The 18,501-nt window shown below is 44.2% G+C and overlaps 1 pseudogene across 1 annotated transcript in view; it reads left to right on the top strand.

Moving 5' to 3' along the window:
• The window catches only part of LOC311590286 (small ribosomal subunit protein uS19-like), a 75,781-nt pseudogene extending 74,314 nt beyond the window's left edge, over positions 1–1,467 (top strand). The window contains exon 5 of the transcript XR_014783585.1: positions 1,021–1,467. The product of XR_014783585.1 is annotated as a small ribosomal subunit protein uS19-like (transcript). The remainder of the gene's footprint in view (positions 1–1,020) is intronic.
• Positions 1,468–18,501: the final 17,034 nt, after the last annotated feature.

Raw genomic sequence — 18,501 nt, forward strand, 5'->3', positions numbered from 1 at the left:
TGACTGCATACCTTGGTTGTTTTCCATTCAGCACCCTATAGACATTAGTGGTTGTTTGTTATAGTTTTAGGATGTTCAACTAGGACCTGTGAGCTTTTACAACTTGGTGACTGACCCCTTTCTAAAATAGGCACTTGCTTAGCAGAAAGAAAATCCTCTGTAGGCTCAAATAGTTCTTCAAGCAACTAGAAATGACTCACCAGCTCCAAGGAAAGACTGTGTTTTCCACCTCGAGAATTGAAGATTCCTGACTAGAATAGCTCAGTACTAAAAGGTGCCAAATATTAATAATTACAGTCGTGAATCCAGAGCAATTGCTCCATAATTGATGTCAGAGCGTGACAGAAAATAATCTCCTCTGTCATCTGCACAGACATGGGCTCCTGCTACAGTTCTAGCAATGAGCTGCCTCTGTACACATGTCCGTGTTGAACACACCATGGCTGTCACACAGACACATCATCAGAAGTCTGATTGTCCTTGTTTTCTTTTTGTCATTGTGATGAGCACCATGAGCAAAACCACCTCCAAGAGGAAAGGGTTTATACTTGGCTTACAGGCTTCAGTTTGTCACTGAGGGAAGTCAGGCAGGAACAGGAATGCAAGGCAGGAACTGAAGCCGACGTCATGGAGGAGTAGTGTTTACTGGTTTGTTCCCATGACCTACTCAGACTACTTTCTTTCCTGTGTAACCCAGGACCACGAGCCTAGGAGTGGCACCACTGCAGTGGGTTGGGCCTTCTACATGAAGTAATCAAGAAAAGGCCATTATAGGCTTGCCCATAGGCCAATCTGATGGAGACATTTTATTAACTGTAGCTTGTGTCAAGTTAAATCATCATCATCATAATCATCATCATCATCATCATCATCATCATCATCCAGGACAAGGAAGAGAATCTCAATCCAACCTCAAACAGAAAGCTGTATCAAGATCACCTACATTTTTCATTTCAGCACATCTACAACATATTCCAGATGCTCATAAGGTAAATAGGATTTATAAAATATGTTTTATAGAGCTGCTGAGATGGCTGAAATGAAGCAGAAGAAGAAGCAGACCTTCCACAAGTTCACCTATCCCGGCATGGACCTGGACCAATGGCTGGACATGTCCCATAAGAATCTGACACAGTTGTACAGCATCCACCAGAGGCAGCGCCTGAACCGTAGCCTGCGGAGGAAGCAGCACTCACTTCTCAAGTGCCTGAGAAAGGCCAAGAAGGAGGCTCCACCCATGGAGAAGCTGGAGGTGGTGAAGACCCACCTGAGGGACATGATCATCCTCCCTGAGATGGTGGGCAGCATGGTGGGTGTGTACAATGGGCAAGACCTTCAACCAGGTGGGGATCAAAACAGATGATGAGCTGCTACCTAGGTGAGTTCTCCATCACCTACAAGCTCATGAAGCAAGGCTGGCCTGGTATAGATGCCACCTACTCCTACCCCTTCGTCCCCCTCATATAGCCACAGTCAATAAAGACTCATGTCCAGTCAAAAAAAAAGTTTTATATCCTTAGATCTCTCTATTTGTAAAAGGAAGTCTGAATCACAGGATCTCGTGTGATTTTATGAAACTATCAAGCAATGCAGTATGTGTGGCTTCTCCCGGCTCTATGCAGCTGTTTGTCAAACACACATTTCTTGTTTCGGTAAAAATTTTACAATGCATTATATATTTCTATTCTGCAACATAAAGCATTCTGTCTCTATCTCCAGTAGATCCAGACCATGTGATAGAAAAAGCAGTCTCCTTGGGAAGCCTTTGCCTCACAGCTCTGCACAGTACCATGGACTCCACAAAGCAGGCTGTTTCTTTCCTTTTCTGACATGTCCACATCTCAAGCTTGAAATGCATTATTTCACGTGGTTTTAATGATAGCTCACAGTCTGCTTGCTAGAAGCCAATCCCCTTGCTGCTTCCAAAGCCTCAGGGATGGCTTAGTTGCTTGATGCTGAGCAAGCAGGCAGGATGTTGACAGAAAGACGTTTGTGTGGGTTCCTCCCCTAATTCAGCAGACATCACTGTTGGCTGCCCAACATCAGTTGTCAGTTTGAGGTAGCGATTGTGATGGTTAGTGTTCTTTGTCAACTGGACCCAATCTGGAATCATTGAGGAAGAAGTCTAATAGGGAGCTGTCTAGATTAGGCTGGCCTCCAGGCATGCCTGTGAAGAAACTTCCCAATTAGGACAGGAAGGTCCATTGTCAATGTAGGCTGTACCATTTCCTGGGCTGAAGCCTGGACTGTATAAAAATAGATGAATCTAGCTGGGAGTAAGCAAGCTTGCTTCATTGTCGATTCGTTGTTGTCTGTTTTTAACTGCGGGTATGGCTGGCTGCTTGGAGTTGCAGCCTTGGCTTTCCCATCATGGTGGACTAAAACTTGGGTCTGTGAACACATACACCCTTTATCCTTCAAGTTGCTTTGTTAGAGTATTGTATCTCAGCAAGAGGAAAGGAACCTGAGACGGCAACAAACACCTACGTCACACTTCCTGCTTCCTCCGCTAACCATGGTCTCTTGAAGACTGAGGACCAGAGAGTGGCAACTTAATACTTACTCCTTTCTAGTTATTCACACTAACCTCCCCTAGATGTGTGTGTGTGTGTGTGTGTGTGTGTGGTGTGTGTGTGTGTGGTGTGTGTGTGTGTGTGTGTGTGTGTGGTGTGTGTGTGTGTGGTGTGTGTGTGTGTGTGTGTGTGTGTGTGTGTGTGTGTGAGTGTAGAGGCTGGTGGAGTGGGGTGTAGATGGTGGGGGAGGGTCCTCATCTCATTCTGCAATCGCTGAGAAACTTGCAAGTGCCACTTGCCTCTGCTCTTCTTTGCCAGGAGTTTCAAAATGTTGTCATAGTAATTTTTCAAGCCATAAGCAATTATAAAATTGCTATCCTACATTCAAAACAATAAAAACTGTAGTTTTTGACCCCTGTCAAGACACATAAAACCTCTTAGTATTGAGCCAAAGATACTCTACAGCCTGGCTTCAGTTCTGAGCACACTGCCTTAGTATTGCGCAACATGAATACTGACCCAGAAAATTGTCTTGTTGCTTGTAATGAATTAATTTATTCAAGAGGTATCTAGTAAAGTCAATGTCCCAGACACTGTGTTAGCTTCTGGGAATAAAGATTTCTGCCCTGGCTGAGCTCTGCTTACAGATGTGGGAGAGTGACAGCATCTGGCAACGTTGATGTCCTATAGCCTCACAGGATGATAGAGCTGAGAAATGCATGGTTATTGACCTAAAGTGAACTTCCAGGTATGGAGTGAGCACAAGGAAATGCTTTCTGCATGGCAGGTATGATCAGTGCAATGGGAAAGTCAGTCGTCAGTCAGTCATCTGAGGAGTCACAGGTTATCAGGGGAGCTGACTGGAGTACTGAACTCCCACCCAAAGCCAGAGGCTCTGTGCCTGCCACTCGCTGTCAGCTTAGGGCAGAGGCCAGGTCACTTTCTCTAGTGACTCTGAAGTAAGACAGGCTTTGCAGATTCATGGGCATTTAATGTTCAAGGGTGTGATACACAGAACTTGTGAATCCCACAGGCAAGGTCATGGGCTGTCTCCTGAGCTACAGACTGGCAAAGGCTTCACACAGTTTGAACGATTGACACATCTAGAGATCAGTCACAGATAAGACTGATGACATCTCAAATCAGACTCTCAACCTCCTGTGAGGCTGGATCTAATGTTCATGGTTGTCCCTTTGCAGTGAGAATCTGTGGGCAGGAAGTGAAGGCTGAGTGATCACCTCTGCTGCTTCTTACTTGCATTTAGGTAACTTCTCTAGAATGTACTTCCAAAACACAGTCTTCTTCATTGGAAATTTATGTGTTTTCAGTCAGTAATTCCTTCCTCCCCACACTTCTTTCACTTCCTCCCTCTCCTCCTCCTCACCTCTCTCTGTATCGTCCTCCCTCCTTCTTTTTTTCTTTCCCTCCTTCCTTTCTTCCTCCTTCCTCCTCCCATCCATCTGCTCATTCTCTTGTCCTCCCTTCTGTCTTCCCTCCCTCCCTCCCTCCTTCCCTCTCTCTCTCCCTCCCTCCCTCCTTCCCTCTCTCTCTCCCTCCCTCCTTCCTTCCCTCTCTCTCTCCTTCCCTCCTTCCTTCCCTCTCTCCCTCTCTCCTTTACTTTACTTTCTCATTCCTCCTTGTAATAGCTAATCCTCGTCATCAGTTTGATTACATCTGGGATCAAATAAAAACCAAGCACCTGGCCATCCATGCCTGTGAAGGATTCCCCACGCCCTCACCCTCTCCTCCCACCCCCAGCCCCCTCCCCCCCCCCCCCCCCCGCATTTGATTCTTTGAGGTAGAAAGTGCTACCTTAAATCTGGGCAGCATAGAGGACATGGAAGCTGTGCTTTCCTCCCTCTTTGTCCTTCTGCCTTCACCCTTTCTGGCATTCCCATCCGTCCTGTTGCTGGTGTGCTCCTTCACTGGTGTTAGAACCTACTCCTTTGGGATTCCAATGAAGACTGAAAAGTAGCAGCTCTCTAGGAATTCCCTGGGACCCCAGAACCTGTTTGGGATTGCTGATCTATCCATTCTCACAGACTGAACTGCCACAAGGTTCTTGGCCTTCCCTGCAGGAGACAACCACTGTTAGGTTACCCATATCATAGTCTGAACGCAACTTCAGTAAATCCCATATCTATGTGTATGTATGTATTTATATGATTTTATATATATATATATATATATATATATATATATATATATATATATGTATATGTGTCCACAGATAGATAGATTAGATATAGATAAATGAGATAGATGGATAGATAGATAGATAGATAGATAGATAGATAGATAAATAGATAGATAGATATTCATTCTATCTGGTTCCTCTAGGGAACCCTGACTAAAATACATCCTTCCTTCTGTTCTTCATACTGGAGATCAAGCCCAGGATGTCAGGTGAGCTAGGCAGGTGCTCTGTCAGGTAGCAACATCCTCCTCCCCAGAACTCTTCTTTAGTTATTCAGCTAGGAAAGGTTTATGTAGATTTTTAGGAGTACATGTTAGATATCTTAGTAAGCTCAGGCTTAGAAAGCTTTAGGTATGCAAATTGTAAGATAGTCAGCAAATTTATATTGGCTGATAAGCTCTTACTTCTTGAATAAATTATAGAGTAGTGAGGAAATTCAATCTTTATTTTTCTCTTACAGTAAAATAAGCCTTGCAGATACCACTCACCAACCTCAGGAACCAACAACTCTCCTGCCAAGCCCTTGGTCCACGCAGACAGTCAACTTGACCCTGACTCTCCACATTTATCCAGTAGTGAGAGAAGGAAGGGTCCTCTTCCATGGCTCACCTTACTTTCTGCTCTATAACAAGCCTAACTAGCAATTGATTAATGAATGCTGACATGTATTTAGCCACTATCCATGTTAGCTTTAAGTGTCAATGTCACAAAGCTTAGAGTCACCTGAGAGGGGAGTCTAAGTTGAGGGAGTACCCATATCAGATGTCTGTGGTGTGTGTGTGTGTGTGGCGGGGGGGTGGGGGTTCTTGATTGTTAAGTGATACAGATGGGCTTGGCCTACTCTGGGCAGCACAATTCCCTAGGCAGGAGGTCCTGGGATGCAAAAGGAGGCTAGCTAAGTGTGGACCTGCAGGTGAGCCATCAGGCAGTGTCCTCTATAGCGTTTGTCATTCTTCCTTGACTGAGTGTCTTCTCAGGGCTTTAGGAAAGGAATTAGGGGACAAAAACCACTTGGTCATTACAGAACCTCAATAAGAAATATGGAGGGGAAATAATTGACTTATTCTTGGCTAAAAAGGATCACCTAGGAATAAGGGCCAAGCCCAGTCAACATACTATGTCTATGGGCTTCTCTGAACTGCAATATCTCTTTGTGGTTTTTGTTTAAAAAACAAAACAAAACAAGACTTCAGTCTAAAAGCTTCAGTCACCTCAATTTCAAGTTGCAGAGTGTCACTTCCTAATGCTAGCTGTAATGTACCCTGGTATTTTGTTCTTTGCTGGGTGAAGCATTAGCCTCTACAGCATGTACCTAAGCACTGGCCTCTACATCATGTACCTAAGCACTGGCCTCTACAGCATGTACCTAAGCCCTGGCCTCTACAGCATGTACCTAAGCACTAGCCTCTACAGCATGTACCTTTTCATTTAGCATTCAGTATATTCTCACACACAGCCTAAGGGTGTCGCTTCTTAAAAGGGCTGAGTCTTTCTCCAGGGTCGTGGGAACAAGGTCCTGCTTGAGCTAAGGCTCACAGCAGCGTCTCTGCATCTGGTCCACCTATTTCATGTTACATCAAAGTCGTTTTCTCAGCTATGTTTTACGTAAGAATTTACCTTCAGTTAAATTCCAGTGTTTCACATGGAGTTCTGTCTTGTGGTTCTTGTCATTCTAATGTCAAAAGATGAAGATTAAATCGCTAGTTACCTACAAAAGGTCCCCAGTGACGTCTCAGCTTGACCCTGATGACAGCCAGGGCTCTGAAATTTGACAGATGACATCTAGGCCCCGTGTATGGAGGTTGCTCCATCCTTTGTGCTGTTCGGTTGTTACTGAGTCAGTCATAACAGTGTGATTTCCCAGCCAATAACCATCATCAAGCATTAATTGAGCATCTAATATATAATGTACTTTATCTCTTATCTTCATAATGGCCAACAAGTCAGGAGATGATGGCTGAGTCTTACAAACAAACAAAAGGCCAAGAGCTTGGTTGAATAAATCTTTCAGGCTTCTACAGGTATCCACACACTCAGTTCTCGGTGCAGTGCCACAGGCTGCATGTCAGCTCAAGGACAAGACTTCAGCTGTCAGCTCCTGTGAGGTGAGGCAGGGAAGTGAAAGGAGTCCCCCACAAGGTGTCTCAGGTATGGTGACTATTGCTTTGATGAGACACCATGACCAGAAGCAGCTTGAGGAGGACAGGGTCTCTTTGGCTTACATGTCCCTGGTCATAGTCCACTGAGAAAAGCCAAGGCAAGAACTCAAACTGAGGCAGGAACCTGGAAGCGGGAGCTGATGCAGAGGTCATGGAGGGGTGCTCCTAACTGGCTTGCTCCCCATGGCTTGCTCAACCTGCTTTCTTATAGGAACCGAGACTACCAGCCCAGGCATGGCACTGCCCACAATGGGCTGGGCCCTCGCACATCAATTGTTAATCAAGAAAATGGCTCACAGTTTTGCCGGTCTGATGAAGGCATTTTCTAAGATGAGGTTCCCTCATCTCAGATGACTTTATTTTTGTGTCAAGGTGACATAAAACTATCTGGCAGAGCAGGAGTCAGCTGAAAAGCAAGAATTCTGTCACAATCAACAACACTTATCTATATGGAGATGAGATTCCTTTTATATAGCGAGATTTCAAATAAGAATGTTAAAATTGCAATGAGCCGACTTGAGGCCTGAACATGTATGACCTACAACTATGGCTTTATTCCTTTCCGAGATGTAATACTGATTTTCTGGGACAAACAGGACTATAAACTTTTGTTGCTGTAGCCATCTCTTAACTTTCTAAGAATCCCTTTCGAGATATAGTTTTCCCTTATCAGCTATAATGCTGTCCAGTGTGCTACCAGAGCCTGTGCATGATCTCCTATGTGGTTCTTAGCCACCCTTTGACTTATAAGCTCAGCATCCACCCACATCATAGGTGTGTTAATGGTAAAGTCCTTGAAGAGTGGCTTTCTCTTGTGAAGACACACGCCATGCTTGGGTGTGTCATCCTTCCCCCAGTACCTTTCTTTCTCTTAACCCTTGTGCTGAAGTCTATGTTAAAATCTCTTCTTAATAAAGTCCAACTCTACTTCACAGCGACTTGTCCTGAAATGCTTTTCTGTAATGGAGTTAATAGTCTTGACCTCATCCTAGCAGATAGAGGTCTCTGTAAAAATAAAAAGGAGGAGAAGGAGGAGGTGGTAGAGGAGGAGGAGGAGGAGAGGAAGAAGAAGAAGAAGAAGAAGAAGAAGAAGAAGAAGAAGAAGAAGAAGAAGAAGAAGAAGAAGAAGAAGAAGAAGAAGAAGAACTGCTGTAGCCACGCTGTTGCTGTTTTGCTGACTCCCACCCGACTGCTGTTATCAAGAAATTATGTCAATAATCTCCTAGACTCATAGAGATCACTGAAACCAATTACATTCACTGCTGTGTTTATTTCAATCAAAAAACATACAGAAAAAAGATGCACAGGTTAGAACCGGGGAAGGGAGGTCCAGAGGTGAGCCTCACTGTGGTCTCTCTCTCTCTCTCTCTCTCTCTCTCTCTCTCTCTCTCTCTCTCTCTCTCTCGTGTGTGTGTGTGTGTGTGTGTGTGTGTGTGTGTGTGTGTGTGTGTGTGTGTGTGTGTGTTGGCTCAGAACACTGCTAGTGTAGGAAATGTACTGGGATTCCATGAAGTGTCCAACCTTGGCCGAATCCTTGCCCAGTGTTTGAGCACAAGCTCCAACCCCCTTCTCAGCTCTTCTTGGCAAAAGCGGAGCCAGCTCAGAGCTCCACATTTAGCACGGCGAGCCCCCACACTGACTTAGCTCGTTAGCATGGACTATTTTAAGTTGACTCCCCGGTATCACTTTGTTACCACAAACCTTCAGGTCGATCCCAGGTAATAAGTGTCTGAATCAGCCATCTCTGCTGGGATCCACATATTACGGTATGCATTTTCTTCTAGTTCACCCGGTACAGCTCTGTACATCAACACCCCACCTAGGCCCAGGCGGCAAATGAAAGCTTTTGGAAACCTGTTCCCTCTGCCTTTTTCGCTTTTTTCCCCTGAATCACTCTGCACTCACGGATGGCAAATCCTCACAGGACACAGGACAGGCTGCATCCTTGGCTGTGAGCAGAATGACATTTTAGCAACCTACTAGGCCACCTTACAGGACTAAAACTGAGACATAGTGTGTCAGTCATGGGTGGGACCATGTCTTGACTCACTTTGGTTAATTATGCGTACCTCTTGCCCTTTGTTTAGATGTAAACTCATGCCAGTACCCCCAAAAGCCGTCTGAGGTCATTAGACCCTTGTGTTTGTTCCTGTTCTCAATGTGATCACAATGTCAAAGCCTCTGCTTTGTACCATTCTTACGTTTTGTTTGTTTGTTTTTTAAGACAGGGTTTCTCTGTGTAGCCTTGGCTGTGCTGGACTTTGTTTGTAGACCAGGCTGGTCTTGAACTCACAGCCATCTGCCTTCCTCCCAAGTGCTGGGATTAAAAAGGTGTGCTACCACCACCCAGCCATTCTTAGTTTCTTTAACTGGCACGTGGACATGGTGGCTGTGCCTCAATTGCTGAGGCTGCCAGAACCCTTTTGTGACAAATTCCTCTAGCGGTACCTGACAAGCACCCAATAGGACTTAAGGAAATAAAAGAACAAACTGGATGTATTTCCTCTCATACAGATACAGTATAAGTCCTTGGCAGTAACTGATACATTCAAGATGGGATGCTTTCTCTCACGAGTGAAGCAACTGCTCAGAGAATGTGTTACTTTTGAAGTCTGTCTTTCTGGAAGAAAACCAATAAATAAAAAGAGGGCTGGGAAGCAGGGTGTGGTGGTGCACGCCTGTTATTCCAGCACTCAGGGAGGCAGAGGCAGGTGGATCTCTGTAAATTTGACTCCAGCCTGGTCTACAAAATGAGTCCAAGACATCCAAAGCTACACAGAGAAACTCAGTCTTGAAAAACAAAAACAAAAAACAAACAAACGAAAGAAAGAAAGGAAGAGGTCTGGGGAGGTGGCTCAGGAATAAAGGCGCTGTTGACACTAAGCCTGATGACCTGAATTTGCTCTCTAGGACACAGGGAAGAAGGAGAGAATAAAATCCAGCAACTTACACACACACACACACACACACACGCACGCACGCACGCACGCACGCACGCACGCACGCGCGCACGCACATTCTTCCATACTAATTCAGCATAATAAAATTAAGAGCCTTACTATATCTATATTATATAACTATATACATGTGTGTATCTATACATATATATATGTATAAATATGTATATATAAATATACATATTTATATATATATATATAAAAGTTTTCCCCATGGCTTCTTAGAGTAGACCTCTATAGCTAAAGACGGATTAGCAAGAGGAAAGGAAGTAGAGTGTATAAATGTGTGTATTTTACACATATATGAGAGACAGCCAGAACATGAGATGATCGTGACACTGCAGGAAACAGTTTCCACGAAGGACAGTAAGTTTGGAGAGCAAAGACAATAAGAAGTGGGGAGGACAGTTTGTATAAAGGCAAGCATGGCAGAGAAAAGCTACTTAGGTATCACCTCCAGGCCTATCAGGGTTGAATGCTGCTTTCAGGAGTTAACCTTTGCCCTCCCTGGTCCTGATGCTGGGAATTGGGAGGGGACACGATGCTTCATATCTTTGCAGAATGTGTTTGTGAGACTCAGTGTGCGTGTGTGTGTGTGTGTGTGTGTGTGTGTGTGTGTGTGTGTGTGATTTTGCTCACACACAGACGGGGAAGTACAGGAAGGAAGGAAACTTTTAGGATGGAGAAAACAATTTCAGACATATCCCAACCTCTGCACTTGGCTTTGAAACAAAGCTGTGATAACAAGTTAGCTATTGATGCTGGTTAAGTCTCCAGCTTACAGCATACTGTAGAAGCACAGGTGCAATCTCTCTTCTGTCTATTGTCCCTCCCCCCAATCCCCATTTTTCTGACTCAGGTACCATTAAAATGTACTCAGGAATGACTCAAAAATGGGTGATTCACTTTAAAGACCTGAATCTCAAAACAGGGAGGAACGAATGCCCTTTGAGATGAGGTCTTGCTTGAAAATGTTTGGCTGTCATATAATCGCGGCCCGAGGCAGTAAAGAGATAATTCTGAGTGGCTTCCCAGACTTGAGAGAGCCACAGTTTTGAAGTCTTATTGGGTTCCAGTGATGTCACTCATGACCTTGTACTTTGGGCAGTATCTCAGCACAGGGCTATGCTATTATTAATTCTGTTTACTTTGCCCTACAATTAAGAGCTGGCTTCTTTTGTGTTCTAGAGACACAGATTCGATCCTGGTGTCAGGATCTATGCCCTTGTTGGTGTCTCATCACACACATCCCACTGCTCCACTGACGTAGCTTAATCATTAGGCCCGTGCTAAATATCTTCAGTATTTCGTTCCATAAGACACTGGCCTTAGAAAATGTATACTCTTTCAGCATAAAAAAATTTCTTAGCAAATAACAAAGAAAAAAAATAATCTGGTTACAAAATACTTTATCAATCCCCTAAACAGTTACTAATCAATATATATTTGAGATAATTCTACCAAAGCTATTACCACATATTGGCTGCCTTATGCAGTATGCGAGAGAAAGTTCTAGAAAACTGATTCATATCAAACATTCAAAACTTCTAAAGGAAGCCTCTTTCCTGGCCAGGAAGGGCTTGTTGGGAGTTTATTTTTCTAATGTCGGTCGGCTTTTCCTCTGAATCCCGACATGCAAAGATAAATTCTCCTTGAGTTCAGCGTGTTTGGGGGTAAAGACACAGACGAAGGCTGGTGGGGCGGGGGAGATGCAAGGTTTCTCAATGGAGACTTGAAAACTGCAGAATTACTTAAAGGTTTGCAGTTAACATGTATCACTGTGGCCCAAGTCTTCCACCGAAGTTTAGTTCATCTTTATTTTACTTATCACCAGAAGTGAGAGAACCTCACCTCAATCTTACTCTGCACGTGCAGTCAGTCTCCGTTAGACCCACGTGAATCCCTGGGAGGCGGGTGGAGCAGTTTCCGGCCTATGATGCCTAACACAGTCAAGAGAAGACAGGGTGCACGTACAACACCACTGGCACAGCCTAAAAGACAGTGGGTTCTGAACCTGACACTATTTCTATTACAGTAGGAAACTAATTCATGTCAAATATTCAAAACCCCAAATGCTTTCTGAGTGTTGCTCAAGTCTACAAGAATAAAAACAAAAGCCAAAAAACCCAAAACAAAACAAAACAAATCACCTGTGAGAAATCACAAAGTTGAGGGCACCATCAGGGCTTGCTGCCGGGAGATTTTCTGCTCTCTCACCGCTAAGAGCAGGAAGACTCTCGAATTCTGCTACCAAGGCGAGATAAAATGTTTGTCACGTTCCGTGTGTCTAGATGTTCATCCGACCGTGTTAGCTGTGTCCCCGGGTGTTTCTGCTGTAGTGACTCCCCCACCCCCATTATTATTTTTAAAGAATACCCATTCTGTAACCGGAGTCTCTTTGTGATCACTGTCTGCCAGGGCCAATTATAATTTAAATAGCCCAGGCAAAGAAAATTTAAATTTGAACTAGCAACTAGCTGTCAGCAACACAGGAGTGCAGCAAAGTCATCTGGGGACCCAAGAAAACACATTGACATCCAGCCTCAGCCACTCAGGATGAAGACGGGATGAATTTAAAATAGCAGGGTTTGCATTTTTGTTTCTGGTTTTGGTTCCCCCACCCCCACCCCCGCCCAGGAGGCAGATAGATATGCTTCTAAGTAAACGAATTAGAAAGCGGTCAACAAAACAGAGGTGTGCTGGACGTGACATGAGACACACTTGAGTTTGAACAATAGAGACTTAACTTTGAAATATTCAAAAACCGAGAATGGATGCTTTTAGCTTGGAAAAGAAAAGCACTGCTCCTGAACAACAAAGAAGGTGCTTTTCCATGTCTCACTAGTGTCCTGAGCCCCTGCCTCCCTTGGTAAGAGGGATGATGCGCTTGCTCTCATCACATGACTCTCAATCTGTCTCCTTTGTAGCGGAAACAGATGAAGGAGAACACCAGTGGCTCTAGGCACAGAGCACCTTATGGGAGAACTGCCGCGGGAGGTGCGGAGGGTCCTTAAAAGCCCGGTTCCCAGCCGGCCCTTCAGCATTTCCCTTGAGGTTTCAGCAGGTTTAAGGAGGAAGGGCATCTGAAAAGAGATGGCTGCTGGTTGGGAATCCGACTCTAAAAACAGACTCAGCAGGAAGCTGGGGAGGAGCATCTTATTAGAGTTGGGTAGGAATCTGCAACAGGGCAGAGTGTAGATCTTGGAAGCTTCTGGGAATAGAAGGGTAGGCTGAAGATAGCCATGCCCTTGAAGTGGGGCCCAAGAAAACAGGCAGGTTCAGCCACGAAGGTCACCATGCAGCTGCCTTGGGAGGGTAAGGCAGGGCTGCCGAGAACGCTGGGAACCTGAAGTGTCAGGGCGTGCACGCACGCGTAGGATTTGGGCTGGGATCTGAAGAAGAGCCAGAAAGGGAGAAGAAAGAAAGTTATGCAGGCTTAGGAGGGTGCTCTGAAAGCTGCTCCCTCCACAGAGGGCCTCCTGAGAGGACTGATAGATTTAACTCTTAGGAGACGGGCCAACCATTTGTACTGTTTGGAGGAGTTTAGAATGCCATGTCTCCAAACGGAGCCAGAGGTAGAATACATATTTTGGTCACAACAGCGTGTATAACAGAGCACACCGAAGCCCTGGTAGTTTTATCTCTTCCTTTCGTATTGTACATTAAATCGTCGGGACCAGCCAAGCCTTTACCGTGAAGGAGTTCATTCCAGGCCACTGTTTAGCTTCCTAATCAGATGAGATCACAGAACATGTGACACATGTGGAGAAGGGTGACCTAGCTAGGACCCATGAGGTGTATTGACAGTGACTGAAGTTGACAAAAGCCAACTCTTACTCCACGGGCAATAAGGAAATAGTTTATTTTGAATCAAATATGAGTAACCATGGCCCAGAAAAGTGAATTGATTATTGCCTCCCAAATGACTTTTTCTATCATGGAGGAGGTTATGTGGATGTTACAGTCACAGAATAAAAGTAAATTAAAAGCCAATGCATTTACCTAATACCTTGCTTGGACAGCAGGAAGCTGGGTTACAGCGAAGTGGGGGAAACGCTACTTTTGTGTCAGGTGTTACCCAATGACATTCCTAGCTGTTGGGTTGGGGAGAGATAGGAGTCGGCTACATTAGTTTATTTTTAAAGCTTTAGGTGTTAGAATTAATTAGTGCATTGCTTTTATTTGTTTATTTTTACTTCATGCATCATTTGTGACTATTTATTTCTTTATTTAGTCAACATGTGTTTGTGCAGCATGTATGTGCCTTGTGCTGATGGAGGACAGAAGAAGGCCTTGCGTCCCCTGGAACTGGGGTCACGATGGCTGTGAGCAGGCAAGTGGGTGCTGGAACTCGAACTAGGTTACTCTGCCAGAACAACTGTTCTTAAGGGCTGAGCCGTCTCTCCGCTCCATTACTTTTGTTTTTAGTGTATGCACGTGCGTGGCATGTGTGTGGTTGTGTATAGGCATGTTTGCATGTGTGTGGGCACACCTGTGTGAATGCTATGTGTGTGTGTGTGTGTGTCTGTGGGTGTGTCTGTATGTGTATGTGTGTATATGTATGTGTGTGTATGTATATGTATATCTGTGTGTGCATGTGTATGTATGTGTATGTGTGTGTATGTATATGTATGTGTCTGTGTGTGTGTGTGTGTGTGCACGTGTACTGGAGGCACGTGTATCATGGTGGCTGTGTCACTTCTCCTGCACTCGTTTACTGTCTCTTAGCTTTGTGGGTCTGATAAAAAAAAAACCTCACACAAACAACTTATGGGGGTGGGCTATGTATCTCAGCTTGTTACTGGGTATTCCCTCAGAGAAGACCACTTAGACACAGATTCAAGCATAGAAAGTGTTTATTATCTGGCTAGTGACTACACTGGGTCATCAGGACCTGAGTGCAGTCTGCCTTTCTCAAGGTGAGCTTCTAAGTGCAAGACCCACATCTGGGGATGACACACCTCAATTAGCAAGAACAGTTAGTCAGAAGCAGACTCACAGAGGCCAAAAAACCAAGGTTGGTACATTTAGGGACTTTCCCAGACCTGTGACTTTGATAGATTAGGCCTTTCTTCTCCTTCTGCAGGTGGTGGTTATGTGCTCATAGGTTCCAGAGGCTCCAGTACACAGTCCTTGGCTCTAATTGATTCAGGACCTGTGGTGAGAAAGAGAAATATTTTACCACAGAAGACTGTGATGACTTACCTTGCTGTAGACAGAGAGCGAGCAGAGACAGGGAGGGCTGCGACCTCGCATAATTTTCAGACATGGCCTGAGGGACCTACTTCTTGTAGCCAAGCCCCGCCTCCTAAAGTATCCAGAGTCTCATAAATTAGCACCAGTTATGACCAAACATTCCACACCCACACCCACGGAGGACACTTCATAATCATGCCTTAAGAGGAGACTCATAGCCCAAAATTTCATTATGAAGAGACTTAGGTGGGAACAGAGTGATGGCTTATGGGTAAAGTAAGTGCTTTTGACCCTCGAAGAGAACCCGAGCTGGATTTCCAGCCACCCATACCAGGCACTCATAACTTGTAATTACAGCTCTGTGGGATTCATTACCTTCTTCTGGCCTCAGTGAGCAATGCACACACACACACACACACAAGAAAATAAAATATTTTTCTAGAGAAAAACCTGGAAAGCTTAAGTAAATGCCTTAGTATTATAATGTGATATATACTGTTTATAGTATAATATAGACTATAATATCAGAGTTACAGGTTCCAGTGCCTTTTTAAAATTGCCTACAGTGGGATAAGTGATAAATACACACATGCTGATTTATTTTTAAGCAATGAATTCTTTCGTAAAGCTGTTTATTGTGATTTCTTAAGATTCCAGTGTGAACTTCTGGGCTAAGCTATGTCTGCTTTGTGGTATTTATAAACTCTAATCTTCAATTGTGAACAGTAATTTATTTCTCAAAACAAAAACCAAATACAAAGCAATGGTGTGCGTTTACATCCCACCACTGGCTGCAGGGAAGGAGTGCACAACCCTTTGTCCTTCAGAAATCAGGGCTGTGGCTTTATTGTCTTTCAAGGCAATTTAAACTAACTTAGCCTCCCTTCGTTGAGATTCTATAAGTTGCTTAATTAAAATCTTGGGCATTTCATATGTTGCCAGAAGACTATTTTGTAGTGGCAGCTGTTACGACTTTAACTAGAGCTAGACATAAGTTCAAGATTGAGATCGCTCCCAAGAGTGGCAGAAAAGGAATTCTACCACTTGGGTAAAGTACAGCCAGGTGTTCTTGGCTCTTGGTGACCTCAGAGGGCTTGGGGAGAGCTTGGCTTGGTCCCTGCACGTACCTTGAGCTACTCCTTGGTTGAGCCCTGCCCTTGTGATGCTGATGCTTTGCAGGCTTGTGCTCACAAGTGGACACTCCATCACTCTGGAAAACAACTCATTTGCTTTGTTCTTCTCCTGAGCCAGGTGAGGTGTGAGATGTTAGCGGTCAGGCGATGCTAAGATCCAGCCACTGCTGTCCCAATCAATGTCCCCTTCCTCCTCTGCACTTGGGAAAGGCCAGGAGTCCTGTCCGGAGCCCACTCACTTGTTGAAAGGAGCAATGCCCTGGGGAGATGTGCAGCCTCAAAGGGACACAGACTTTGGCAGAGACGGTGCCTGGGAAACAATGATGGGTCCCTACTAGGTCAGAAAGTGAGCCTGAGAGCAAGTGAGCTTGAGACTGTGAGCACTGGCTTATTCTGAGTCAGAGAGGATGGAGAGAGGCCAAGAGGCCACTGGCGAGGTTGCAGTGTGTGGAGACCCCAGTATATTAGAGACCCCAGGGCTGTGGGACCCAGGAATGGAGAAGTCTCAGTATAGACAGACCAACTCAATCAACAACAGATGACCTCTGTGGCCAACTAAGTGAGCCTGCACCTACTCAGGACATGCTTGAATTCTTGGCAGAGGGATTCTTGAGAAAAATGAATGTTGTTTTAGGTGCTCAGTATCAGAGCTGTCAATCATTAGGAGATAAAAACCAGAGACACAATCCTGTTGTGTTTAGTTTGGGGCTATTTTAAAATGTATACATATTTTTTATAGAATGTGTGTGTGTGTGTGTGTGTGTGTGTGTGTGTGTGTGTGTGTGTGTATGTAGGTGTTTTGGTTAAATGTTGTAATGTAAATCTCAATTTGTTTTCAAGTAAACACATGCTTCTGGCATCCACCTATGTAAGACACACGCGTGCCGACCCACACTTCTTTTCTATTGTATATACTCATGTTTCATGTTTTCATCTAGTCTTTTTTTTTTTTATCTGTTTGTGTTTTCTCAGGTTGCTTCAGGTTGCCTCCAACTCCCAGGTGCTACATGCAGCGCTCAGATAAATATCCTGAGAATCGCAGCTGCCAAGCTGTAGGAAGATATCTCTCTTTGGAAGAGCAGCAGAGGTCCGTCACAGCGTATGCCTTCCTCACTGGATGAGACGTGTCCTCCTTGCCCATCAGCTGTATGGCAGTTAAAATGAGACCTGTTTTTAACTCTCATTTGTCTAACTGCAGTTACTTTTGCGCTTCCTCGATCGCAAACTGCTGGCTTGTAATTGTTGCTGCTTTTCAAGATTGCTGTCTTGTTCTTGTGCTTTTGTTTTAAGGAGTTTTTTTTCATATACACTGAATGAAGTAGTTAAAATGTTAAAAAAAATCTCATCCATTCTTTCACTGCCTTGTTCACATTTACCATACTGTATGTATTTTTGAATAGGCTTACTTATTTTTATGAGTTTTTTGTATGTTTGTATCTGTGCCCGTGAATCCCACATTTTCCAGAGGGCTTCCCATACATGAAGTTTTAAAACGTGTTTTGAGCTTATTTTTTCCGATGGCATACTTTATTATTATCCAATATTATTCTTCTAGCTGAGGATGCCTGACTTTCCCAACACCACTTGCAGAAGAGACTAGCCTTTTCCACAGTGTGTACTAGGCAGTGTTCTTGGCAAGGGGTTCCTCCAGAGTGCTTGGCCTCCCTGCTTTTTATGCCTGCATTTATCACAATATTGACCGTTTTGATCAGAACCATTTTGTAGTAAAGCATTGAGCCCTGGACTATGAGCCTCCAGCTCTACTCTTTTGTCCTCTGGGAACAATCATTTTAGTATTTGAGGTCTTTTGGGTTTCAGTTTAAGTTTTTGGCCTTTAAAAATTATTTCTGTGAAAAATGTAATGAAAATTTGTCATGGGGCCAGGCTACTTTCAGCAGTACAGGTATTTATTATTTAGTGATATCTAACTTCCAACCCACAAATAAGATGGCTTTTCATTTCTTGAATAAATCTTAAATCAGTCATGTTTTTCTGCAGTACTGTAAATGTCTTTTAAAATTAATCCTTCCTTCATCTTCCTTCTCCTCCATTGCCTGCTGTATCTTGCTGTTCCCTCAACTTTGCCCCATTTTTAGAAACAACTCTAATATGTTGTAGCGAGGTCTCCATTCTTCTAAATATGAGCTCATGCCCTCTGCAAGGAGAGTGAATTTAACTTTTCCCTTTCAAATGTAATGTCGTTCCTTTACTTTTCTTCCTTGATTACTCTAGGTATGACGCTGTCATAGTTGGGGTTTTATTGCTGTCAAGAGACACCATGACTACAGAGACTCTTGTAAATCAAACTAATGGTTACAGACTGTTGCAGAACTTGAACTATAAGAA

The sequence above is a fragment of the Acomys minous genome (genome assembly GCF_964271855.1).
Source record: "Acomys minous genome assembly, chromosome: 19".
NCBI classification, from domain to species: domain Eukaryota; kingdom Metazoa; phylum Chordata; class Mammalia; order Rodentia; family Muridae; genus Acomys; species Acomys minous.